Raw genomic sequence first — 24888 nt, forward strand, 5'->3', positions numbered from 1 at the left:
GACAAAAAATGAGTTAATTCAAGCACTTTTTTCTGCTCACCCTGACGGTGGGCCGACAACACACAATGTGCAAAATTTCAGCAACCACAAGCACATTACAAGGAAGTAAATTAAACATGCACGAAACCTTAGGATAAATGAAAAATCCATCGAGGTTTTGGCTAAAGGAAACACACAGTTCATGTGTACAGGCCAAAGGAATCATACAGCTCACGTGTACAAACTGACAATGAAATGCAATAAAAATACCTTAACACAAATGACAGGAAGACAAATGAACATTAAAAGAAAATGATTCCAATGTTAAATGGCACCAACAAAATGCTCTTGAAATGTAAAGCTCCATGTTGCTTTGTGAAGTAACATCCGTATAGGAGACGTTCATGTGTGTGCTCAGGTGCCATACTGAGGACCGACACTGGGACCTGCTGGCTTTTTGAGGCAAAATGTAAGATCAGGAGGAAAAGTGAATCCCTTTTCTGCAAGTGTGAACCGCAAAAGCACCCAAGGAGAGGACACGCCTCGGGTCTGTAACATCAGAGCAATTAGCAACAAATCACAGTCACGTGGAGAATGCGGGCATCGATCCCGCTACCTCTCGCATGCTAAGCGAGCGCTCTACCATTTGAGCTAATTCCCCTTGGGCCCAACGCAAGACTGCTTTGGCTTTTTCCAAGCTGGCTGCTACGTGGTGGAAAATTGTTTCCCAGTGGGACGGTGGGGTTCCTCGATCGGCTCGTTGGTCTAGGGGTATGATTCTCGCTTAGGGTGCGAGAGGTCCCGGGTTCAAATCCCGGACGAGCCCACCTTTAAATTTGCCTCTCAGAGCTTTAACACACAACACCGCTGTGTATGGCAATCCGGGCAGTAGAGGAATGTCAACGAGAAACCCGTGAAGGACGTCAGAGACCCCTCAGAGGCGCCTCTGCCTTTGGGATTTCCAGTTAGATACCGTGTCCGAGGCGGTCTGGGTTTGCAATCCCCTAGACGATCCCCCTACCCTTTATGCTTTCTACCAGAGAGGGCATGCTGTTTTAACAAACGATGAGTTAATTTCAAGCAACACAATTGACTCAACCCGAAAAATGAACCAGGCTATTCGTCTTACTCCCTCCTGGCAAGGAAAGGCACACCATCCTGTCTACTGGGCCTGGCTAGGTAATCCTGATGTGCCTGGAGCTATGAGAGTTAAATATAGAACCAGGCTAGTGATGCATGGTGTCCAAATTAGTTTACGGATGATTCATCAGAATTTTCTCCCAATCTAAAATCAACACTTGGAAAATGTGATAAAGACATGGCTTCTTAGATGTTTCTTGACGTTACAACGTACACTAAGTATTGGGATTCCCCTTCTAATAAAGATGTTTGGGGCAACACAATGGCCATCACAAACAGAGCACTGTTGTCTCACAGCAAGAAGGTCCCCTGTTCAAGCCCTGGCAGGGTCAGCAAGCCTTTCTGTGTGGAGTTTACATGTTCCCCTTGAGTCAACGTGGAATTTCTCTAGGCACTGCGTTATTTGGTTTCCTTTCACGGTACAAAAACTATACCCACCTTGATCTATACACAGACACATACCGAGGGAAGGACAATTTGACATCTCCAAGTCGCCTAACCTGCATTTCTGATGTTGCCAATAACCAGTTCTCACCATGAATATAGCCATATATGCTGAAATGACGTTAAGAATAAATTAACATGTTTAACTATTGCAGATTTTCCAAACAAAAAAATATTAATGCTATACAATACAGACCTTGTCACAGTATTTTGTTTCCTTATATGTTGCAGCAGTTTTTCAAAAAGGGCTTTTCCTGTGCTGAAATGACTGTGACCCTGGGAACTGGTGACTGTGTTGTGGTTACGTGTTTCGGAGCGGCATAGCAACGAGGCAGCATGCCTTGGCTCGTTGGTCTAGGGGTATGATTCTCGCTTTGGGTGCGAGAGGTCCCGGGTTCAAATCCCGGACGAGCCCGTCCCTCATTTTGCTGCTTGTTGCTGCTGCACTGTGAAACAATCATGTCAGTCTTGGCAGAGACATGCGCAGTTCCACGCAGCATACCGTGGCCGGTTAGCTCAGTTGGTTAGAGCGTGGTGCTAATAACGCCAAGGTCGCGGGTTCGATCCCCGTACGGGCCAAGCTTTTTCTCTACCTTCTCTGGCTGACCGCTTTAATGCTGTGATTTGTCATGGAAATCCTGCTACACGAAACCTTGAGGCCGAAATAGCTCAGTTGGGAGAGCGTTAGACTGAAGATCTAAAGGTCCCTGGTTCGATCCCGGGTTTCGGCATCAAGTGCCAATTCTTAAGGGTTTGTTTAGCCGACTCACTGGGGCTTACCTAACGCTTCCTGTCCGAGTGTCCTTTTCTCCGTGACCCAGTGCGTCAGACGCACAAGCAGAGTGTGGTTCCATGGTGTAATGGTTAGCACTCTGGACTCTGAATCCAGCGATCCGAGTTCAAATCTCAGTGGGACCTGTTGGACGTTTTGGGGTTTCCAAGCAGAACCTTGTCCAAGGGAACAGTGTTTGTTACCCGCAAAACAATCCCCCACCCTTTAAGCCTTTGTAACCAGAGCACTCGGGCTGTAGACAAAAAATGAGTTAATTCAAGCAACATTGAGCACTTTTTTCTGCTCACCCTGACGGTGGGCCGACAACACACAATGTGCAAAATTTCAGCAACCACAAGCACATTACACGGAAGTAAATTAAACATGTACGAAACCTTAGGATAAATGAAAAATCCATCGAGGTTTTGGCTAAAGGAAACACACAGTTCATGTGTACAGGCCAAAGGAATCATACAGCTCACGTGTACAATCTGACAATGAAATGCAATAAAAATACCTTAACACAAATGACAGGAAGACAAATGAACATTAAAAGAAAATGATTCCAATTTTAAATGGCACCAACAAAATGCTCTTGAAATGTAAAGCTCCATGTTGCTTTGTGAAGTAACATCCGTATAGGAGACGTTCATGTGTGTGCTCAGGTGCCATACTGAGGACCGACACTGGGACCTGCTGGCTTTTTGAGGCAAAATGTAAGATCAGGAGGAAAAGTGAATCCCTTTTCTGCAAGTGTGAACCGCAAAAGCACCCAAGGAGAGGGCACGCCTCGGGTCTGTAACATCAGAGCAATTAGCAACAAATCACAGTCACGTGGAGAATGCGGGCATCGATCCCGCTACCTCTCGCATGCTAAGCGAGCGCTCTACCATTTGAGCTAATTCCCCTTGGGCCCAACGCAAGACTGCTTTGGCTTTTTCCAAGCTGGCTGCTACGTGGTGGAAAATTGTTTCCCAGTGGGACGGTGGGGTTCCTCGATCGGCTCGTTGGTCTAGGGGTATGATTCTCGCTTAGGGTGCGAGAGGTCCCGGGTTCAAATCCCGGACGAGCCCACCTTTAAATTTGCCTCTCAGAGCTTTAACACACAACACCGCTGTGTATGGCAATCCGGGCAGTAGAGGAATGTCAACGAGAAACCCGTGAAGGACGTCAGAGACCCCTCAGAGGCGCCTCTGCCTTTGGGATTTCCAGTTAGATACCGTGTCCGAGGCGGTCTGGGTTTGCAATCCCCTAGACGATCCCCCTACCCTTTATGCTTTCTACCAGAGAGGGCATGCTGTTTTAACAAACGATGAGTTAATTTCAAGCAACACAATTGACTCAACCCGAAAAATGAACCAGGCTATTCGTCTTACTCCCTCCTGGCAAGGAAAGGCACACCATCCTGTCTACTGGGCCTGGCTAGGTAATCCTGATGTGCCTGGAGCTATGAGAGTTAAATATAGAACCAGGCTAGTGATGCATGGTGTCCAAATTAGTTTACGGATGATTCATCAGAATTTTCTCCCAATCTAAAATCAACACTTGGAAAATGTGATAAAGACATGGCTTCTTAGATGTTTCTTGACGTTACAACGTACACTAAGTATTGGGATTCCCCTTCTAATAAAGATGTTTGGGGCAACACAATGGCCATCACAAACAGAGCACTGTTGTCTCACAGCAAGAAGGTCCCCTGTTCAAGCCCTGGCAGGGTCAGCAAGCCTTTCTGTGTGGAGTTTACATGTTCCCCTTGAGTCAACGTGGAATTTCTCTAGGCACTGCGTTATTTGGTTTCCTTTCACGGTACAAAAACTATACCCACCTTGATCTATACACAGACACATACCGAGGGAAGGACAATTTGACATCTCCAAGTCGCCTAACCTGCATTTCTGATGTTGCCAATAACCAGTTCTCACCATGAATATAGCCATATATGCTGAAATGACGTTAAGAATAAATTAACATGTTTAACTATTGCAGATTTTCCAAACAAAAAAATATTAATGCTATACAATACAGACCTTGTCACAGTATTTTGTTTCCTTATATGTTGCAGCAGTTTTTCAAAAAGGGCTTTTCCTGTGCTGAAATGACTGTGACCCTGGGAACTGGTGACTGTGTTGTGGTTACGTGTTTCGGAGCGGCATAGCAACGAGGCAGCACGCCTTGGCTCGTTGGTCTAGGGGTATGATTCTCGCTTTGGGTGCGAGAGGTCCCGGGTTCAAATCCCGGACGAGCCCGTCCCTCATTTTGCTGCTTGTTGCTGCTGCACTGTGAAACAATCATGTCAGTCTTGGCAGAGACATGCGCAGTTCCACGCAGCATACCGTGGCCGGTTAGCTCAGTTGGTTAGAGCGTGGTGCTAATAACGCCAAGGTCGCGGGTTCGATCCCCGTACGGGCCAAGCTTTTTCTCTACCTTCTCTGGCTGACCGCTTTAATGCTGTGATTTGTCATGGAAATCCTGCTACACGAAACCTTGAGGCCGAAATAGCTCAGTTGGGAGAGCGTTAGACTGAAGATCTAAAGGTCCCTGGTTCGATCCCGGGTTTCGGCATCAAGTGCCAATTCTTAAGGGTTTGTTTAGCCGACTCACTGGGGCTTACCTAACGCTTCCTGTCCGAGTGTCCTTTTCTCCGTGACCCAGTGCGTCAGACGCACAAGCAGAGTGTGGTTCCATGGTGTAATGGTTAGCACTCTGGACTCTGAATCCAGCGATCCGAGTTCAAATCTCAGTGGGACCTGTTGGACGTTTTGGGGTTTCCAAGCAGAACCTTGTCCAAGGGAACAGTGAATGTTACCAGCAAAACAATCCCCCGCCCTTTAAGCCTTTGTAACCAGAGCACTCGGGCTGTAGACAAAAAATGAGTTAATTCAAGCAACATTGAGCACTTTTTTCTGCTCACCCTGACGGTGGGCCGACAACACACAATGTGCAAAATTTCAGCAACCACAAGCACATTACACGGAAGTAAATTAAACATGTACGAAACCTTAGGATAAATGAAAAATCCATCGAGGTTTTGGCTAAAGGAAACACACAGTTCATGTGTACAGGCCAAAGGAATCATACAGCTCACGTGTACAATCTGACAATGAAATGCAATAAAAATACCTTAACACAAATGACAGGAAGACAAATGAACATTAAAAGAAAATGATTCCAATTTTAAATGGCACCAACAAAATGCTCTTGAAATGTAAAGCTCCATGTTGCTTTGTGAAGTAACATCCGTATAGGAGACGTTCATGTGTGTGCTCAGGTGCCATACTGAGGACCGACACTGGGACCTGCTGGCTTTTTGAGGCAAAATGTAAGATCAGGAGGAAAAGTGAATCCCTTTTCTGCAAGTGTGAACCGCAAAAGCACCCAAGGAGAGGGCACGCCTCGGGTCTGTAACATCAGAGCAATTAGCAACAAATCACAGTCACGTGGAGAATGCGGGCATCGATCCCGCTACCTCTCGCATGCTAAGCGAGCGCTCTACCATTTGAGCTAATTCCCCTTGGGCCCAACGCAAGACTGCTTTGGCTTTTTCCAAGCTGGCTGCTACGTGGTGGAAAATTGTTTCCCAGTGGGACGGTGGGGTTCCTCGATCGGCTCGTTGGTCTAGGGGTATGATTCTCGCTTAGGGTGCGAGAGGTCCCGGGTTCAAATCCCGGACGAGCCCACCTTTAAATTTGCCTCTCAGAGCTTTAACACACAACACCGCTGTGTATGGCAATCCGGGCAGTAGAGGAATGTCAACGAGAAACCCGTGAAGGACGTCAGAGACCCCTCAGAGGCGCCTCTGCCTTTGGGATTTCCAGTTAGATACCGTGTCCGAGGCGGTCTGGGTTTGCAATCCCCTAGACGATCCCCCTACCCTTTATGCTTTCTACCAGAGAGGGCATGCTGTTTTAACAAACGATGAGTTAATTTCAAGCAACACAATTGACTCAACCCGAAAAATGAACCAGGCTATTCGTCTTACTCCCTCCTGGCCAGGAAAGGCACACCATCCTGTCTACTGGGCCTGGCTAGGTAACCCTGATGTGCCTGGAGCTATGAGAGTTAAATATAGAACCAGGCTAGTGATGCATGGTGTCCAAATTAGTTTACGGATGATTCATCAGAATTTTCTCCCAATCTAAAATCAACACTTGGAAAATGTGATAAAGACATGGCTTCTTAGATGTTTCTTGACGTTACAACGTACACTAAGTATTGGGATTCCCCTTCTAATAAAGATGTTTGGGGCAACACAGTGGCCATCACAGACAGAGCACTGTTGTCTCACAGCAAGAAGGTCCCCTGTTCAAGCCCTGGCAGGGTCAGGAAGCCTTTCTGTGTGGAGTTTACATGTTCCCCTTGAGTCAACGTGGAATTTCTCTAGGCACTGCGTTATTTGGTTTCCTTTCACGGTACAAAAACTATACCCACCTTGATCTATACACAGACACATACCGAGGGAAGGACAATTTGACATCTCCAAGTCGCCTAACCTGCATTTCTGATGTTGCCAATAACCAGTTCTCACCATGAATATAGCCATATATGCTGAAATGACGTTAAGAATAAATTAACATGTTTAACTATTCCAGATTTTCCAAACAAAAAAATATTAATGCTAAACAATACAGACCTTGTCACAGTATTTTGTTTCCTTATATGTTGCAGCAGTTTTTCAAAAAGGGCTTTTCCTGTGCTGAAATGACTGTGACCCTGGGAACTGGTGACTGTGTTGTGGTTACGTGTTTCGGAGCGGCATAGCAACAAAGCAGCACACCTTGGCTCGTTGGTCTAGGGGTATGATTCTCGCTTTGGGTGCGAGAGGTCCCGGGTTCAAATCCCGGACGAGCCCGTCCCTCGGTTTGCTGCTTGTTGCTGCTGCACTGTGAAACAATCATGTCAGTCTTGGCAGGGACATGCGCAGTTCCACGCAGCATACCGTGGCCGGTTAGCTCAGTTGGTTAGAGCGTGGTGCTAATAACGCCAAGGTTGCGGGTTCGATCCCCGTACGGGCCAAGCTTTTTCTCTACCTTCTCTGGCTGACCGCTTTAATGCTGTGATTTGTCATGGAAATCCTGCTACACGAAACCTTGAGGCCGAAATAGCTCAGTTGGGAGAGCGTTAGACTGAAGATCTAAAGGTCCCTGGTTCGATCCCGGGTTTTGGCATCAAGTGCCAATTCTTAAGGGTTTGTTTAGCCGACTCACTGGGGCTTACCTAACGCTTCCTGTCCGAGTGTCCTTTTCTCCGTGACCCACGGAGTGTGGTTCCATGGTGTAATGGTTAGCACTCTGGACTCTGAATCCAGCGATCCGAGTTCAAATCTCGGTGGGACCTGTTGGATGTTTTGGGGTTTCCAAGCAGAACCTTGTCCAAGGGAACAGTGTTTGTTATCCGCAAAACAATCCCCCACCCTTTAAGCCTTTGTAACCAGAGCACTCGGGCTGTAGACAAAAAATGAGTTAATTCAAGCACTGTTTTCTGCTCACCCTGACGGTGAGCCGACAACACACAATGTGCAAAATTTCAGCAACCACAAGCACATTACAAGGAAGTAAATTAAACATGTACGAAACCTTAGGATAAATGAAAAATCCATCGAGGTTTTGGCTAAAGGAAACACACAGTTCATGTGTACAGGCCAAAGGAATCATACAGCTCACGTGTACAAACTGACAATGAAATGCAATAAAAATACCTTAACACAAATGACAGGAAGACAAATGAACATTAAAAGAAAATGATTCCAATTTTAAATGGCACCAACAAAATGCTCTTGAAATGTAAAGCTCCATGTTGCTTTGTGAAGTAACATCCGTATAGGAGACGTTCATGTGTGTGCTCAGGTGCCATACTGAGGACCGACACTGGGACCTGCTGGCTTTTTGAGGCAAAATGTATGATCAGGAGGAAAAGTGAATCCCTTTTCTGCAAGTGTGAACCGCAAAAGCACCCAAGGAGAGGGCACGCCTCGGGTCTGTAACATCAGAGCAATTAGCAACAAATCACAGTCACGTGGAGAATGCGGGCATCGATCCCGCTACCTCTCGCATGCTAAGCGAGCGCTCTACCATTTGAGCTAATTCCCCTTGGGCCCAACGCAAGACTGCTTTGGCTTTTTCCAAGCTGGCTGCTACGTGGTGGAAAATTGTTTCCCAGTGGGACGGTGGGGTTCCTCGATCGGCTTGTTGGTCTAGGGGTATGATTCTCGCTTAGGGTGCGAGAGGTCCCGGGCTCAAATCCCGGACGAGCCCGTCCTTCGGTTTGCTGCTTGTTGCTGCTGCACTGTGAAACAATCATGTCAGTCTTGGCAGGGACATGCGCAGTTCCATGCAGCATACCGTGGCCGGTTAGCTCAGTTGGTTAGAGCGTGGTGCTAATAACGCCAAGGTCGCGGGTTCGATCCCCGTACGGGCCAAGCTTTTTCTCTACCTTCTCTGGCTGACCGCTTTAATGCTGTGATTTGTCATGGAAATCCTGCTACACGAAACCTTGAGGCCGAAATAGCTCAGTTGGGAGAGCGTTAGACTGAAGATCTAAAGGCCCCTGGTTCGATCCCGGGTTTCGGCATCAAGTGCCAATTCTTAAGGGTTTGTTTAGCCGACTCACTGGGGTTTACCTAACGCTTCCTGTCCGAGTGTCTTTTTCTCCGTGACCCAGTGCGTCAGATGCACAAGCAGAGTGTGGTTCCATGGTGTAATGGTTAGCACTCTGGACTCTGAATCCAGCGATCCGAGTTCAAATCTCGGTGGGACCTGTTGGATGTTTTGGGGTTTCCAAGCAGAACCTTGTCCAAGGGAACAGTGTTTGTTATCCGCAAAACAATCCCCCACCCTTTAAGCCTTTGTAACCAGAGCACTCGGGCTGTAGACAAAAAATGAGTTAATTCAAGCACTTTTTTCTGCTCACCCTGACGGTGGGCCGACAACACACAATGTGCAAAATTTCAGCAACCACAAGCACATTACAAGGAAGTAAATTAAACATGCACGAAACCTTAGGATAAATGAAAAATCCATCGAGGTTTTGGCTAAAGGAAACACACAGTTCATGTGTACAGGCCAAAGGAATCATACAGCTCACGTGTACAAACTGACAATGAAATGCAATAAAAATACCTTAACACAAATGACAGGAAGACAAATGAACATTAAAAGAAAATGATTCCAATGTTAAATGGCACCAACAAAATGCTCTTGAAATGTAAAGCTCCATGTTGCTTTGTGAAGTAACATCCGTATAGGAGACGTTCATGTGTGTGCTCAGGTGCCATACTGAGGACCGACACTGGGACCTGCTGGCTTTTTGAGGCAAAATGTAAGATCAGGAGGAAAAGTGAATCCCTTTTCTGCAAGTGTGAACCGCAAAAGCACCCAAGGAGAGGACACGCCTCGGGTCTGTAACATCAGAGCAATTAGCAACAAATCACAGTCACGTGGAGAATGCGGGCATCGATCCCGCTACCTCTTGCATGCTAAGCGAGCGCTCTACCATTTGAGCTAATTCCCCTTGGGCCAAATGCAAGACTGCTTTGGCTTTTTCCAAGCTGGCTGCTACGTGGTGGAAAATTGTTTCCCAGTGGGACGGTGGGGTTCCTCGATCGGCTCGTTGGTCTAGGGGTATGATTCTCGCTTAGGGTGCGAGAGGTCCCGGGTTCAAATCCCGGACGAGCCCACCTTTAAATTTGCCTCTCAGAGCTTTAACACACAACACCGCTGTGTATGGCAATCCGGGCAGTAGAGGAATGTCAACGAGAAACCCGTGAAGGACGTCAGAGACCCCTCAGAGGCGCCTCTGCCTTTGGGATTTCCAGTTAGATACCGTGTCCGAGGCGGTCTGGGTTTGCGATCCCCCTACCCTTTATGCTTTCTACCAGAGAGGGCATGCTGTTTTAACAAACGATGAGTTAATTTCAAGCAACACAATTGACTCAACCCGAAAAATGAACCAGGCTATTCGTCTTACTCCCTCCTGGCAAGGAAAGGCACACCATCCTGTCTACTGGGCCTGGCTAGGTAACCCTGATGTGCCTGGAGCTATGAGAGTTAAATATAGAACCAGGCTAGTGATGCATGGTGTCCAAATTAGTTTACGGATGATTCATCAGAATTTTCTCCCAATCTAAAATCAACACTTGGAAAATGTGATAAAGACATGGCTTCTTAGATGTTTCTTGACGTTACAACGTACACTAAGTAATGGGATTCCCCTTCTAATAAAGATGTTTGGGGCAACACAATGGCCATCACAAACAGAGCACTGTTGTCTCACAGCAAGAAGGTCCCCTGTTCAAGCCCTGGCAGGGTCAGCAAGCCTTTCTGTGTGGAGTTTACATGTTCCCCTTGAGTCAACGTGGAATTTCTCTAGGCACTGCGTTATTTGGTTTCCTTTCACGGTACAAAAACTATACCCACCTTGATCTATACACAGACACATACCGAGGGAAGGACAATTTGACATCTCCAAGTCGCCTAACCTGCATTTCTGATGTTGCCAATAACCAGTTCTCACCATGAATATAGCCATATATGCTGAAATGACGTTAAGAATAAATTAACATGTTTAACTATTCCAGATTTTCCAAACAAAAAAATATTAATGCTATACAATACAGACCTTGTCACAGTATTTGGTTTCCTTATATGTTGCAGCAGTTTTTCAAAAAGGGCTTTTCCTGTGCTGAAATGACTGTGACCCTGGGAACTGGTGACTGTGTTGTGGTTACGTGTTTCGGAGCGGCATAGCAATGAGGCAGCACGCCTTGGCTCGTTGGTCTAGGGGTATGATTCTCGCTTTGGGTGCGAGAGGTCCCGGGTTCAAATCCCGGACGAGCCCGTCCCTCGGTTTGCTGCTTGTTGCTGCTGCACTGTGAAACAATCATGTCAGTCTTGGCAGAGACTTGCGCAGTTCCACGCAGCATACCGTGGCCGGTTAGCTCAGTTGGTTAGAGCGTGGTGCTAATAACGCCAAGTTCGCGGGTTCGATCCCCGTACGGACCAAGCTTTTTCTCTACCTTCTCTGGCTGACCGCTTTAATGCTGTGATTTGTCATGGAAATCCTGCTACACGAAACCTTGAGGCCGAAATAGCTCAGTTGGGAGAGCGTTAGACTGAAGATCTAAAGGTCCCTGGTTCGATCCCGGGTTTCGGCATCAAGTGCCAATTCTTAAGGGTTTGTTTAGCCGACTCACTGGGGCTTACCTAACGCTTCCTGTCCGAGTGTCCTTTTCTCCGTGACCCAGTGCGTCAGACGCACAAGCAGAGTGTGGTTCCATGGTGTAATGGTTAGCACTCTGGACTCTGAATCCAGCGATCCGAGTTCAAATCTCGGTGGGACCTGTTGGATGTTTTGGGGTTTCCAAGCAGAACCCTGTCCAAGGGAACAGTGTTTGTTACCCGCAAAACAATCCCCCGCCCTTTAAGCCTTTGTAACCAGAGCACTCGGGCTGTAGACAAAAAATGAGTTAATTCAAGCAACATTGAGCACTTTTTTCTGCTCACCCTGACGGTGGGCCGACAACACACAATGTGCAAAATTTCAGCAACCACAAGCACATTACAAGGAAGTAAATTAAACATGTACGAAACCTTAGGATAAATGAAAAATCCATCGAGGTTTTGGCTAAAGGAAACACACAGTTCATGTGTACAGGCCAAAGGAATCACACAGCTCACGTGTACAATCTGACAATGAAATGCAATAAAAATACCTTAACACAAATGACAGGAAGACAAATGAACATTGAAAGAAAATGATTCCAATTTTAAATGGCAACAAAATGCTCTTGAAATGTAAAGCTCCATGTTGCTTTGTGAAGTAACATCCGTATAGGAGACGTTCATGAGTGTGCTCAGGTGCCATACTGAGGACCGACACTGGGACCTGCTGGCTTTTTGAGGCAAAATGTAAGATCAGGAGGAAAAGTGAATCCCTTTTCTGCAAGTGTGAACCGCAAAAGCACCCAAGGAGAGGGCACGCCTCGGGTCTGTAACATCAGAGCAATTAGCAACAAATCACAATCACGTGGAGAATGCGGGCATCGATCCCGCTACCTCTTGCTTGCGCCTACTGCTTCCCACCGAGTGAGCCAAAGTAAGCCCGCATAAGCCAATCACGTTTCTTCCTGTGGCTTTCTTTTGACCAATCACGTTTCTTCCTGTGGCTTACTTTTGACCAATCACGTTTCTCCCTGTGGCTTACTTTTGACGAATCACGTTTCTCTTCTGTGGCTTACTTTTGACCAATCGCGTTTCACTCCCATGGCTTACTTTGGACCAATCGCGCGTTCCTCTCCTGTGGCTCACTTTTGACCAATCGCGTTTCTCTCCTGAGGTAAACTCTTTAACCAATCACCGGCAGCTATTACTATCATCTTTGAGTTAGCGATAGGTAAGTCTTGTTTACTTCGTTATTAGATATCGGTCATTATTTGTTAATATAATGTGTATATATGTGTTTGGAAAATTAAACTTGCCTATATAGCTGTCTAGCTATAGCTGTCTGTTTTTTCTGTGCAGTTTAACACGGTGGTTAAGTTCACGTTAGTTTAACGTTTGCAAATGTCATGACAGTCATTAGACATTCGGCTTCATACTCATTAAAGTTTAACTCTCGGATTTCAGTCCAAAACAATAAGAGATAACTTTGGTTTTATAAATGATATGTAACAATATCCTCATGACAGGAGGATGAAAGATAAACGTTCCTAAAAATATCCATTTCATAGCGCAAGGACCCTTTTGGGGTAATATGTCTTTTATGTGCTATGAAAGGATATTATTAGGAAAAAATTGTCATCCTTCTGCCATTGGGTCGTATTGATAAATTATTTAATTGATTAAATAAAAACAGCCAAACAAATTATTATTATTTAAATGAATATAAAATATAAAATCAACTTTAATGCAGTAACGTACGTCAGATATGCATAAACACATAAACTACAATACTGTTTGGCCTAAAGGTATCAAACCAACTTTAAATTACTTAGTATTATTCTCTATAATACTATTTGTTTTTTAGATTCTTCTAGGCCCCTAGAATGGTGATGTTTAAGACGACAGCTTTGGAAATAGAAGTAAATTTCAGACTTAATATTTGACTTATATTGACATATTTTATATACGGTATCCGAGATTCCTTCCTCTTTAGAAAACTCATCAGCAAGCCAGTTTATGGTCATAGCCATATTTATTACCACAGTAATATGGTTTACATGTAGCTTATTAAATTACCATTACACACTTAACGTCAGATTGCTAGAGGTAATAGTCTCTTTCTAATTTTCATTTCAGAAAATGTATGCGTATCCGGTTTTTCAACAGCAATCGGCAACATCAAGCCGACTCCTCATGGCACCATCAGCAGAGGCAAAGCGCCTAGAACAACTTGAGTCCGGAAGGGCCAAAAGTAAAGAGGAGGTGCTGGCAGAGGCTAGATCTTTTGTCAGCACAAATGGTGGAGACCCCAGTGACCAGTTTTTAGTACTGGCCCACTGCAAACTTCAGTTTGGGAAGTACCAGGGCCAGCGATTTAGATGGCTCCTGGAAAACTCTCTGGGGTATGCAGTGTATTTGGTGCTTAGCAGTTCCAGTGAGAAAGCCCATCCAACCCCGCTGTCAGAAAACAAACAGCTGTACCTGCAGTATACTTCTCTTATTAGAGAGATGGCAGAGGAAGCGGAGAAGTATAAGAGAAAGCAGGAAATGCAAGCAGAAGCCCATGCAACTGGAGACCAAGGCTGCTTGATGGTGGAGTTTGGTGACTTCCAGGGCCGGTCCATGAAGGAAGTTTATGAGGACCAGAGCAAGCAGGCCCAAGCCCTCATCAGGTACCTGGTAAAGGCAAATCCCAACACCAACATGGCCATTTTCAAGACGTATGTCTTGAAAAGACAGGCGTCTGCTGTGGGCACACGTGTATGCCAGCCTGCACCTCAAGTTGCAACCTCCAGTGCCTCTGCACCTCCACCTGCAACCTCCAGTTCCTCTGTACGTCCACGTGCAACCTCCAGTGCCTCTGCACCTCCACCTGCAACCCCCAGTGCTTCTGTTCCGCCACCTGCAACCTCCAGTGCCTCTGTACGTCCACGTGCAACCTCCAGTGTCTCTGCACCTTCACCCGCAGCCATCCAAACTGGTGTACAGCAGAGCGCCACTGTGAAAGCGCTGTTGATGCGTGGCAAACATTTGTCTCCTTCTCACCTGGCGAGAAAACTCATGTCACCAGTGAAACACTGTGAGTAGGACTGTGTGAATATAGAATTTTCCTTACAGCGGTTTTACATGTATTTATGTATCATTATGGCAAATTTGTTTTTTGTTTCCAGATCCATTACTGCAGTCCACTTTACCTCCTCCAGCAGCAGAACCCCCAGCCACACATTTGACCCGAAGGCAGCTTTTCACTACTGGTAAGCACCATCTTACATAAATTTGTCTCATAAGTTTACGGTGAACAACATAACATAATAACAGTTTTATTATTATTTCTGCTCCAGGCACTTCCGTTTCCACTGCTGAAAATGATGATGAGGAACTGGTATTTGCTGCATCACAATGTGAAGCACAGATAAATACAGGTGTGGCATATGACACAGATGCAAATATTATAAGAATGTTTTTGTGAAAACGCAAAAGCAGAAGCATTTTTTTTTTAAATAATCAACATTTTTAACCATTTTTTTGTTTACAATACAGAATTATGTCACATCTTGCCTCAAGCTGGATGTATGCTTTGAGCGCATTTCTTCGAAACCGTAAGGATGTTTAAAGGTGTCAGTGTATTTGGGTTTCCGAACGTACCCGTTGTTAAACAATCACTAATCCTAATAATTATTAATACTTGTCCAAAATTCTGCTTCGCCGACTGTTTGTGGGCTGCTTTGTGGTATTTTACTATGAAATGCAACATTCATCCTTATATTGTTTTTGTTTTAATTCACTCAGAGACCTGTTCTGGTCCGTCTCCATCAGCGGAAACAGCAAAAGCACCAGGTCTTCCACATCATCCACCACCAGCTGAGCTTCCAGTTCACTGGAAAGATCATCTTCCACCTTTCCAGCATGAGTGGATACGGAACACACTATTTAAGGCCAACCCGCGAACCGGCAAGCCAGAACTAGTGTCCCAACTGAAGCTTTGGTGGTATCCTCCTCAGGTCCCTTTAATTCACACTCAGCCGCCCGCCTCACCTGACCTCTTCTTCTGTCGGCCCCTTTTCTTATGGATGCCGCTCAAGATGTGGCGATTTCCTCTTGTCTGTGTTCGACCAGACTGTGATAAGCACAAACTAACAGCCGCAGGACTTTACCGTACCGTGCGCAAAGTCTTGGACATCGACGGTTGGGATGATCTTGCCACTGAGTATCTGGAGTGCAAACGCTGCAAAAAGAAATATCCCGCCTGGTCCGAGGACATTTTGGGGCAACTGGATATGGGCCACCGCAGTCAGTTTCCAGCTTTGCTGACATACAGGTAATTCATAATGACAATCATTCATTATTAGGCACTTTAATTTGTGATGTTTTTTTACCAAACAAAGCATTTGCATGATTATACTGTTGTTTTTTAGATACTCATGTGACAACCGGGTCCTGAGGATGATGAGGGAGAGGACACAGGGCAACAGCGTGACACAGCTGTACAAGAAGCTCATGGAACAACACAGTGAGGCATGGACACAGCGTGTCCTTCAGTACCTGACTGCCTGTGAACCATTTACAAGGTCCTTCCTTGTGCAGCCACCTGTGTTTGCCGAGCCTCCCTCTTTACCTGCCCTACCTAAACCTAAGTGGCTGTTAGCCGTGTACGCCAGGGATGTTCTGGGGCGACTGCACGAGGTCAAAGCCAAAATTACATCTGTCTTGGGCTGTGTTCTAAAGATGGACTCCACAAAGAAGGTGTAAGGAACATGTGAGATTCTTATTTGTTTTCCACCAGTTTTGACGCGTATCTTGCTTTCTTGTATATATCACTCAAAGTCCTTATTCCTTTACAGTGATTTATTCTTCTTCCAAAATTTCAATAAACACTCACATTTGCAAATACAGCATAATCCAACGATGTTTTCTCAACAACTTATTTGAAGAGATCGATAAACTTAAATATGCTATATAACAAAATAATGAGATGATAGAGAGACGGTCAAAAGCTTGTGTTCTTCCACTAATTATGAGCACGTATAGCATATGCGTCGACAACTCTTTAAGTGAACTACAAACAATGACGTAACTGCACATGCGCAGTAGGAACAAATATAAACCAGATAAATATAATACACACAACAGGAACTGACTTATTTACAAACCTTATTGAACCAAAATTACATAATAAAAAATATGAAAATAATAAATTCTCAATATGGATTATGGCTCTTACATACCCACCCCTAATTGACAGGCAAGCAGACTGACAATTAACTTTTTTTTTTTTTTAACAAAAACGATAGAGCCATGCTAAAGAAATATGTACATTATGCATCACGTTAAAGACAATAAGTGTCTATTATCAGTCCTTTAAGGCAGAGAAACACTCTTTTATTTGAGAAGGGTTAACTGTCCATTTCACAAATAAGGCACAACTTGTCAACAGGCCTTTCCAAGGTATTGGTCTTAGTTTTAACCAACACACGTCTTACCAGGCCTTTGTTATCTGGGAACGTTTTCATGATTCTTCCACAGATCCATGAGTTTCTTGGTGACGAGTCATCTATTATCAAGACAACATCTCCAACTTTAAGGTTTTTCTTTACCTGTGTCCATTTTTGCCGCTCCTGAAGCAAAGGCAAATACTCACGCACCCACCGCTTCCAGAATAGGTTAGCAAGATATTGAATTTGTTTCCACTTGCGACGTGCATACATGTCCTCTTTTTTGAAAAGTCCAGGAGGTAAGGCTTGTTGTCCTTTCATTAATAACAGGTGATTAGGTGTTAAAGGTTCTGGATCGGCGGGATCATCCGTTGAAATGGTAAGTGGTCTGTCGTTTATTATTGCTTCCACTTCACACAGGAATGTATGCAAGCTCTCATCAGTAAGTGTTTGTTCTTTCAGCACAGATTTTAGGATTTTTCTAACAGACCTTATCTGTCTTTCCCACACTCCACCGAAATGAGATCCAGAAGGTGGGTTGAACATCCACTGTATTCCCTTTTGCAAGAGAGTGCTTTCAATTTTTGATTGATTCCACTGCTGAATGGCTTTGCGCAATTCAACTTCAGCACCAACGAAATTAGTGCCATTGTCACTTCTCATGATTGACACTTGGCCTCTCCTGCTTACAAAGCGTCGGATGGCATTTAAACACGAGTCTGTGTCTAAAGTATGTGCAACTTCAATATGCACAGCTCTTGTTGTTAAGCAGGTAAACAGAACCCCATATCTTTTAACATTACTTCTACCTTGTTTGACCTCAAACGGTCCAAAGTAGTCAACCCCGACGTTGGTAAAGGGTGGTTGATCTGGAATGATTCTGTCAAGTGGCAGCTCTGACATTTTCTGCTCTGATGCCTTTGCTCTGATCTTTCTACATGTTACACATCTGGAAAGAAGCTTTCTTACAATGGAGTTTGCAGAAGGAAGCCAGAATTTCTGTCGCAACCTTGAAAGCATGTAGTTCCGTCCACAATGTCCAATTCTCTCATGAATGTCTTTTAAGATTAAAGTTGTGACATGTGAGTCTTTGGGTAAAATGATTGGATGCTTTGAATGTTCAGACATTGCAGATCTACCAAGACGACCTCCAACTCTTAGCAATCCATCCTGAAGTGTAGGATCCATTTTAGAAAGGCAGCTGTTCTTTTTCACAGATGTGTTACCTTTTTGCAACATTGACATTTCTTCCTTGAATTTTTGTTTTTGAGTGAACTTGATGATCTCATTTTCAGCTCGTGTTAAGTCCTGCATTGTTAGAGCCTTGCAGTTTTCTGCTGTGGAATTTGTTTTACAACTCAGGCCTGTTTTGTTTAAGCTGTGTTGTACGAAGCTGTCTTTGAATCTAAGGATCCATGCCACAGCTCTCTTTAACTTGTACCAGTCAGAGTAATAGTTGATCAATTTGTTCACAGCATCTGTGCCATCCACTGCATACACAAGATTTACTGAAGCTGAGTGTTTAACTTCACTGTCATCTACTTTTTTTGATAGATCACAATTTGACTCGGGCCAGTTGCTTTCTGGTTCTTTGAGGAAAGAAGGACCATTGATCCAGTTCACGTTTTTCATGAACTTTTCACAAGTAAGTCCCCTTGATGCACAATCTGCTGGATTCATAGATGTATTGATGTATCTCCACTGTTGTGGTCTAGTTGACTCTCGTATGGTGGCAATTCTGTTTGCAACAAACGTTTTGAAGCGAAGACCTTCATTGTCAATATATCTCAAAACAGTGGTGCTGTCAGTCCAGAATACAGAGTCATGAAAGTCTAGTTCCAGTTCTTCTTTCAGCATCTTGTCCGTTTTAACAGCAACGACAGCAGCAGTCAACTCCATACGTGGAATGGTGGTCTGCTTTAATGGCGCCACACGAGATTTCCCCATCACGAAGGCACAGTGTGCGAGTCCATCAGCATTCAACAATCTGAGGTATGAGACAACTCCATATCCTACCTCACTTGCATCCGAGAAGTGATGCAGTTGTGCAGAGGTGGGCACTCCAAAGTCCACTGGTTTTATACACCTTGTTACACTGAAGTCAGCTAACTGATTTAACCCTCGTAACCAAGAAGTCCATCTTTCTGCACACTGTTTTGGAATGTCCTCATCCCATGTGAGTTTTTCTTTGCACAACTGTTGCATTAGAATCTTTGATGGCAATATTACAGGTGCTAGGAAGCCCAAGGGGTCATAGATGGAGCTTGTGACTGACAGGATTCCTCTTCTGTTTACAGGTTTTTCTTTCAAATTAATCTTGAATTTGAACACATCTGAATTGGCACACCATAACACTCCTAATGCTCTCTCTGCAGGAAGTGCATCTTTACTCAAATCCAAGTCTCTGACACCTGCAATTCTTTCACTTTCTGGAACAGAGGCCAACAGAGCACGACTGTTGCTTGCCCATTTAGTAAGATGAAATCCTCCACTCGCGCACAGTTTTGTGAGGTCTTTGTACAGTGCAACTGCTTGAGAAGAACTTGAAACAGACTTTAAACAGTCGTCTACATAAAAGTTCTTGAGAACTGTATTGACTGCTTCGACCGATGACTTGGTACGATTGTCTTCTGCTGTTTTCCTAAGGGCAAAATTAGCTACACTAGGAGAAGACTTGGCTCCAAAGAGGTGGACAACCATTTTGTATTCCTCCAAGTCCTGATTTACATCTCCATTTGGCCACCATAGGAAACGAAGCATGTCGCTATCCTTTTCAGGAACTCTCACTTGATAGTACATAGCTTCAACATCTGCAATCATGGCAACCGACTCTTGTCTGAAGCGAGTAAGCACTCCAATAAGTGAATTTGTCATGTCTGGACCCTGTAGGAGCTCACTATTTAAAGACACTCCTTGAAAACTGGCAGCACAGTCAAAGACCACTCTTAGTTTCTTCTTCTGAGGATGGTATACACCGTGGTGAGGTATATACCAAACTTGACCGTCTTGACGACTTAAGTGTGATTTATTCACTTTGACTGCATAGCCTTTGCTTAGCATGTCGTTCATGAAACTTGTGTACTCTGCATGAAAGGAGGGATTTCTCTGAAATTTCTTCTTGATATTCACTGCTCGCTGAACAGCAGCATTTCGATTGTTAGGCATTTGGGGAACAGTTTTCCTGATAGGAAGGTCAATGTAATAGTGGCCATCGTAAAACTGCACTGAGTTAGACACAGATTCCATAAACTGGTGATCCATCTGCGACAATTCAGCTCTGTCATCACAATCTCTTTCAGGAAAATCGTGGTTGTACTGTTGTATCAGCATCTGTTCCACACTCTCAATGGAGATTCTGTTGACTGTAATGCTTGCTTGTGCATCTGCATGCATGCTTTCTTCAACAGGTTCTCTAAGAGGTCCGTTTAAAATCCATCCAAGGGCAGTTTTCACTGCATATGGCCCATCATGCTTACTGTTAATTACTTTCCAAGGCTCTAGAAGCTTGAACTCTTTGTTTCCTATGAGGATTTCCACTTCAGCCTCAATGTGAGGCAACTTCACTTCGCTGAGGTATGGCCATTTGTCAACATCATGTTGTTGTGGAATGTTTTCCTTTGACACTGGTATGCTCATTTGTGTAAACACTTTGGGAAGCTCAATGAAGTTGTTCTCTTCCAATCCACTCACCTCCAAGTCAGTGAGTACATAACTTTCCACTCGTTGCTTTGAGTTCATAGTGCTTAGCATCATGTCAATTTTTCTACCCTGGACATTCAATCGTCTTGCTAGTGCATCAGTACAGAAAGTGGCCGAGCTGCCTGGGTCCATAAAGGCATACACTTCCACACACTTATCACTCTTTCTGGACTTTATCTTGACCGGTACTATGGCAAGAACACAATTGTCTTCAGACCCGGTGCAGGCACTTGTCTCATGACTCACTGTGGCAGGTAAAGTGTTAACATCAGTCTTTTCAACTTTAACCATTTCCTTCTCAGGAATCCTGTCTTGTGTGGTTAAGTGTAACATGCTAGGATGTTTCTTTGCGCACAGCTGACATGTACTTCTTCTGTTACAATCTTTGCTTAAGTGTCCTTTAACTAAGCATCCAAAGCAAAATCCACTCTTTCTTAAAAAGTCCAGTTTGTCTTTATATGCTTTAGCACCGAACTGGTAACATTGCTCCAAGGTATGGCTTTTCTCACAGAAAGCACAAGGTTTTGTGAAGGCACTGATGACTAACGTGCTGTTGGGTTTTATCGCAGTCGTGTCCTTTTGAGTTTCACCAACCTGTTTGATGTCAGTTACAAAACTGCTGCTCTTTCTTCCTTCTCTTTTTTGCTTTGTTCCTTGAAGAAACTTGTTGGTGTGTTTTTTATCACCTGCCAAAGCATCCAGATCTCCAAAAAGTGGGTTTGATATTACCTTTGCTTGTCGGTCAACAAACTCCACCAGCTGAATGAACTTGGCTCTTCTTTTGTTGTGCTCCTCGTACTCGTAAGCATATGCTCTCCATCTTTCGCGCAACTTGTATGGTAGCTTTGAGATAATAATCCTCATGTTGGTAGGATTATCCAACTCATCCATATATTCAATGTCCTCCATTACATTGCGACAAGTGATTAAGAACAATGAAAATGCACTTAAAGACTTTCCATCCTCAGACTTTATTTCAGGCCATTTTAATGTTTTTTGCATTAAGGCTGTTGCAATTTGTAGTTCATTTCCAAACTTCTCATGCAAAAGTTTCATTGCTTCTGCGTAACCACGGTCATCTGGCATATGCTGACAACTTTTTACAAGATCTCTGGGCTCACCTCTAGTATACTGCTCCAGGAAGTACAGTTTGTCAGCACTGCTGTCAGCTCTGGAGTCAACAGCATGTTTGAACGCTTTCATAAAAGACCTGAACTCAAGTGGATCTCCATGAAACAAAGGAACATCACGTTGAGGTAGACAGGACATCTGTTGGTTCTTCACTAGCATTGCTGTGATATCTGTCTGACGTTGCATCACTCTTTGAAGTTCTGATGTTTCATCATTATGGCCATATACTTCATTGACTGCTGCTGACTTTTCCTTAGAAGTATTTGTTTTCTTAGGTCTGACACTTACAGGCATACTTGGGTACGTTACCTCATGATGCGGTGACTTTTTGACATGTCTTGATGATACACTGTATTTGTCATATTCATATTGCTCCAGTTTTGGAATGCATGCAGCAGCTGGTTGGATACCCTCATTTTGACCTGCATACTGTTGCTGATCTTCACAATCTTGATACACTTTAATTTTAGCTGAAGACATTGCAAGAGCTGTTTCTATTTCCAACTTTTCCATTTCAGCCTTTAACTTTGCCTCTTTCATTTCCAACTCCTGCCTTTCCTTCAAAGTGGCTGCTTTAGCCAACAAAGCTGCTCTGTTAGCTTCTTCCTTAAGACGAGCTGAGGAAGCGTTAGATATTGATGATTTTTTGGAAACAGAAGTTGCTTTACTTCCTGACTTACTAGAAGTGTTTGACTTGCAAGACACCATTGAAATACTGTCCATAGCTGTGACTTCATTGTCACAAGTTTGAGATGTCTTTAAACTTGTCTTGGTTTCTTTAATCCACAAGTCCACTTTTTCCATGAATTTTTGACAGCATAATAATTTGGGTTGAAACCAGAAATTCTGATCTGCATCATGCTCTTCATCAACTAAATACAGCAACACTGATCCATTAATTTCAACAAATTCTTCAAACAACTGTTTGTAGACTTTAAACTGTATATTTTCCACATCAAGTAAATTGCAAGCATTCTCCATGAGCAGTTCAATCTCGTTTGATTTTGTAGTTAATTGTCTCAACTTGCTTCTTCTGGCATTTATCTTTAAGTGGAGTTTCTCTTCCAAACCCTTGACGGTTGGCGCCCTCTTGCGTTGAGTCTGTGTAATAGCATCTTCATCGTCGTCTTTGCCGTCCGCCATTATATTAAACTTCAACACGTGCAAATTAACTTATGAATTAAGGTGTTCATCAACACTTCTTGCATGCAGTAATATGATCGATCTCCCTTCAGTCATAACTTCATTGAACACAACATTGCATGACATGATCCGTAGCAAATTAGCCCTTCTGACTCCACGTGCATGGTCTTCTAACGTGCTCTATAATGCGCACTTGCAGTAATTTCTTTTTGCTTAAACAATGTAGAAAGCTTTTGAATTCTTATTTGTTTTCCACCAGTTTTGACGCGTATCTTGCTTTCTTGTATATATCACTCAAAGTCCTTATTCCTTTACAGTGATTTATTCTTCTTCCAAAATTTCAATAAACACTCACATTTGCAAATACAGCATAATCCAACGATGTTTTCTCAACAACTTATTTGAAGAGATCGATAAACTTAAATATGCTATATAACAAAATAATGAGATGATAGAGAGACGGTCAAAAGCTTGTGTTCTTCCACTAATTATGAGCACGTATAGCATATGCGTCGACAACTCTTTAAGTGAACTACAAACAATGACGTAACTGCACATGCGCAGTAGGAACAAATATAAACCAGATAAATATAATACACACAACAGGAACTGACTTATTTACAAACCTTATTGAACCAAAATTACATAATAAAAAATATGAAAATAATAAATTCTCAATATGGATTATGGCTCTTACAGAAGGTAACACATCCCTGTATCCAGAAATTTGCCATATGGAAAAGTGTGTATACATAATAAACACAGTTTTTAATTATTTTATTTTTTGCAATAGGTCACAAAGAAACTTGCCGGTGCTGCTGCAGGAACAGCTGCCTGGTGCACAAATGTAGGAAACGAACATGGCCAAGTCCTTGTCTCTGTGCTGACAGCCGCAGAGGGACATGGACTGCACCCTATGGCAGCTGGCCTAATGAAACGCTACCGAGAGGCAGGAGAGGCAGCCCCAAAAGTGATGTACGTGGACAGAGATTGCTGCAGTCTTCATGGCAAGTCTCAGGTGAATGTCATGTTTTCGGAGTGGGATGAGCTTGAAGTGCGCCTTGACATCTGGCATTTCATGCGGCGATTTGCTGCAGGTGTCACGACAGAGGCTCATCCGCTCTATGGGATCTTCATGGCACGTCTGTCCATGTGCATCTTTGAGTGGGATCCAGATGATGTGGCTGCTCTTCACCGTGCAAAGGAGAGTGAGCTGGCAGCAAAGAAGGCTGGCCACATCTCAGGAAAGGCGCTGAGTGCCCGCATTACCCGGAGAGAGTTGGCACTGCACTGCCGGAGGAGGACCAGGGGTGTGGAGGAGACCACCAGATTGATTGGATCTCTGGTTGATCTGTTTGACAGTGCGAGTGGTAAAGACACTCTGGGAGTTCCTCTGCTGGACCATGAACGGATCCAGCAGATTTGGAAAGAACAGCATAAGCACGTACAGTGTATCCAAGACCCAGAGAACTTTCCCCTCTACACGAAGACAGGGACACTGAAGAAAGGCGGTGTGGAGCTGTGCTGCTACAGATGTGCCCGTGGCTCTACCTCTTTGGAATCATTCCACCTGCACCTAAACCGTTTTATTCCAGGTATTACATACATATGGATTAAAAATATTTCTTTAAAGTAATGTCACATTAATAAATGTCACACTCTACAGTAATATTACAGGTCTTTTCTGATGTCATAAGCATTGACAAAGCTGTCTTACCAGTCACTAGTAACTCTGGTTATAATACCAATAATTGTTTATGTAATTACATAGCACCTCATGTGCAGCACATATCTTGAACATGTGTGACACATAAAACCATTTTTGTTTATCTGACTTTTAGGAACCAGTGCCAGTGATGCACATTTTCAGGCTTATCTTCTTGAGGGCTTGATGCGCTGGAATGATGACAGGATGGAAGATGCCATAAAAGGAGCGTCCTCCATCCGGACATATGGCAGTGCCATGAAAGAGGCTGTGGACAAGCTTTCCCGA

At 44.1% G+C, this 24888-nt stretch overlaps 28 non-coding genes across 28 annotated transcripts; 24 read left to right on the top strand and 4 right to left on the bottom strand.

Moving 5' to 3' along the window:
• Nucleotides 1-567: 567 nt before the first annotated feature.
• On the bottom strand, nucleotides 568-640 carry trnaa-agc (transfer RNA alanine (anticodon AGC)). The gene has a single exon. It is a non-coding gene; the product is annotated as a tRNA-Ala (tRNA).
• A 93-nt stretch (nucleotides 641-733) lies between these two features.
• Nucleotides 734-805, top strand: trnap-agg (transfer RNA proline (anticodon AGG)). The gene has a single exon. It is a non-coding gene; the product is annotated as a tRNA-Pro (tRNA).
• Nucleotides 806-1906: 1101 nt separating this feature from the next.
• trnap-ugg (transfer RNA proline (anticodon UGG)) lies at nucleotides 1907-1978 on the top strand. The gene has a single exon. It is a non-coding gene; the product is annotated as a tRNA-Pro (tRNA).
• Nucleotides 1979-2068: 90 nt separating this feature from the next.
• On the top strand, nucleotides 2069-2142 carry trnai-aau (transfer RNA isoleucine (anticodon AAU)). The gene has a single exon. It is a non-coding gene; the product is annotated as a tRNA-Ile (tRNA).
• A 79-nt stretch (nucleotides 2143-2221) lies between these two features.
• Nucleotides 2222-2294, top strand: trnaf-gaa (transfer RNA phenylalanine (anticodon GAA)). Its single transcript has one exon. It is a non-coding gene; the product is annotated as a tRNA-Phe (tRNA).
• A 115-nt stretch (nucleotides 2295-2409) lies between these two features.
• On the top strand, nucleotides 2410-2481 carry trnaq-cug (transfer RNA glutamine (anticodon CUG)). The gene has a single exon. It is a non-coding gene; the product is annotated as a tRNA-Gln (tRNA).
• A 689-nt stretch (nucleotides 2482-3170) lies between these two features.
• trnaa-agc (transfer RNA alanine (anticodon AGC)) lies at nucleotides 3171-3243 on the bottom strand. Its single transcript has one exon. It is a non-coding gene; the product is annotated as a tRNA-Ala (tRNA).
• Nucleotides 3244-3336: 93 nt separating this feature from the next.
• Nucleotides 3337-3408, top strand: trnap-agg (transfer RNA proline (anticodon AGG)). The gene has a single exon. It is a non-coding gene; the product is annotated as a tRNA-Pro (tRNA).
• A 1101-nt stretch (nucleotides 3409-4509) lies between these two features.
• On the top strand, nucleotides 4510-4581 carry trnap-ugg (transfer RNA proline (anticodon UGG)). The gene has a single exon. It is a non-coding gene; the product is annotated as a tRNA-Pro (tRNA).
• Nucleotides 4582-4671: 90 nt separating this feature from the next.
• On the top strand, nucleotides 4672-4745 carry trnai-aau (transfer RNA isoleucine (anticodon AAU)). Its single transcript has one exon. It is a non-coding gene; the product is annotated as a tRNA-Ile (tRNA).
• A 79-nt stretch (nucleotides 4746-4824) lies between these two features.
• Nucleotides 4825-4897, top strand: trnaf-gaa (transfer RNA phenylalanine (anticodon GAA)). The gene has a single exon. It is a non-coding gene; the product is annotated as a tRNA-Phe (tRNA).
• A 115-nt stretch (nucleotides 4898-5012) lies between these two features.
• trnaq-cug (transfer RNA glutamine (anticodon CUG)) lies at nucleotides 5013-5084 on the top strand. Its single transcript has one exon. It is a non-coding gene; the product is annotated as a tRNA-Gln (tRNA).
• A 689-nt stretch (nucleotides 5085-5773) lies between these two features.
• Nucleotides 5774-5846, bottom strand: trnaa-agc (transfer RNA alanine (anticodon AGC)). Its single transcript has one exon. It is a non-coding gene; the product is annotated as a tRNA-Ala (tRNA).
• Nucleotides 5847-5939: 93 nt separating this feature from the next.
• Nucleotides 5940-6011, top strand: trnap-agg (transfer RNA proline (anticodon AGG)). The gene has a single exon. It is a non-coding gene; the product is annotated as a tRNA-Pro (tRNA).
• A 1101-nt stretch (nucleotides 6012-7112) lies between these two features.
• trnap-ugg (transfer RNA proline (anticodon UGG)) lies at nucleotides 7113-7184 on the top strand. Its single transcript has one exon. It is a non-coding gene; the product is annotated as a tRNA-Pro (tRNA).
• Nucleotides 7185-7274: 90 nt separating this feature from the next.
• trnai-aau (transfer RNA isoleucine (anticodon AAU)) lies at nucleotides 7275-7348 on the top strand. Its single transcript has one exon. It is a non-coding gene; the product is annotated as a tRNA-Ile (tRNA).
• A 79-nt stretch (nucleotides 7349-7427) lies between these two features.
• Nucleotides 7428-7500, top strand: trnaf-gaa (transfer RNA phenylalanine (anticodon GAA)). Its single transcript has one exon. It is a non-coding gene; the product is annotated as a tRNA-Phe (tRNA).
• Nucleotides 7501-7597: 97 nt separating this feature from the next.
• On the top strand, nucleotides 7598-7669 carry trnaq-cug (transfer RNA glutamine (anticodon CUG)). The gene has a single exon. It is a non-coding gene; the product is annotated as a tRNA-Gln (tRNA).
• A 679-nt stretch (nucleotides 7670-8348) lies between these two features.
• Nucleotides 8349-8421, bottom strand: trnaa-agc (transfer RNA alanine (anticodon AGC)). Its single transcript has one exon. It is a non-coding gene; the product is annotated as a tRNA-Ala (tRNA).
• Nucleotides 8422-8514: 93 nt separating this feature from the next.
• On the top strand, nucleotides 8515-8586 carry trnap-agg (transfer RNA proline (anticodon AGG)). The gene has a single exon. It is a non-coding gene; the product is annotated as a tRNA-Pro (tRNA).
• A 90-nt stretch (nucleotides 8587-8676) lies between these two features.
• trnai-aau (transfer RNA isoleucine (anticodon AAU)) lies at nucleotides 8677-8750 on the top strand. Its single transcript has one exon. It is a non-coding gene; the product is annotated as a tRNA-Ile (tRNA).
• A 79-nt stretch (nucleotides 8751-8829) lies between these two features.
• On the top strand, nucleotides 8830-8902 carry trnaf-gaa (transfer RNA phenylalanine (anticodon GAA)). The gene has a single exon. It is a non-coding gene; the product is annotated as a tRNA-Phe (tRNA).
• Nucleotides 8903-9017: 115 nt separating this feature from the next.
• On the top strand, nucleotides 9018-9089 carry trnaq-cug (transfer RNA glutamine (anticodon CUG)). The gene has a single exon. It is a non-coding gene; the product is annotated as a tRNA-Gln (tRNA).
• An 845-nt stretch (nucleotides 9090-9934) lies between these two features.
• trnap-agg (transfer RNA proline (anticodon AGG)) lies at nucleotides 9935-10006 on the top strand. Its single transcript has one exon. It is a non-coding gene; the product is annotated as a tRNA-Pro (tRNA).
• Nucleotides 10007-11095: 1089 nt separating this feature from the next.
• trnap-ugg (transfer RNA proline (anticodon UGG)) lies at nucleotides 11096-11167 on the top strand. Its single transcript has one exon. It is a non-coding gene; the product is annotated as a tRNA-Pro (tRNA).
• A 90-nt stretch (nucleotides 11168-11257) lies between these two features.
• trnai-aau (transfer RNA isoleucine (anticodon AAU)) lies at nucleotides 11258-11331 on the top strand. Its single transcript has one exon. It is a non-coding gene; the product is annotated as a tRNA-Ile (tRNA).
• Nucleotides 11332-11410: 79 nt separating this feature from the next.
• trnaf-gaa (transfer RNA phenylalanine (anticodon GAA)) lies at nucleotides 11411-11483 on the top strand. The gene has a single exon. It is a non-coding gene; the product is annotated as a tRNA-Phe (tRNA).
• A 115-nt stretch (nucleotides 11484-11598) lies between these two features.
• trnaq-cug (transfer RNA glutamine (anticodon CUG)) lies at nucleotides 11599-11670 on the top strand. The gene has a single exon. It is a non-coding gene; the product is annotated as a tRNA-Gln (tRNA).
• The last annotated feature ends 13218 nt before the right edge of the window (nucleotides 11671-24888 follow it).

The sequence above is a fragment of the Paramisgurnus dabryanus genome, chromosome 19, assembly GCF_030506205.2.
Source record: "Paramisgurnus dabryanus chromosome 19, PD_genome_1.1, whole genome shotgun sequence".
NCBI classification, from domain to species: Eukaryota; Metazoa; Chordata; class Actinopteri; order Cypriniformes; family Cobitidae; genus Paramisgurnus; species Paramisgurnus dabryanus.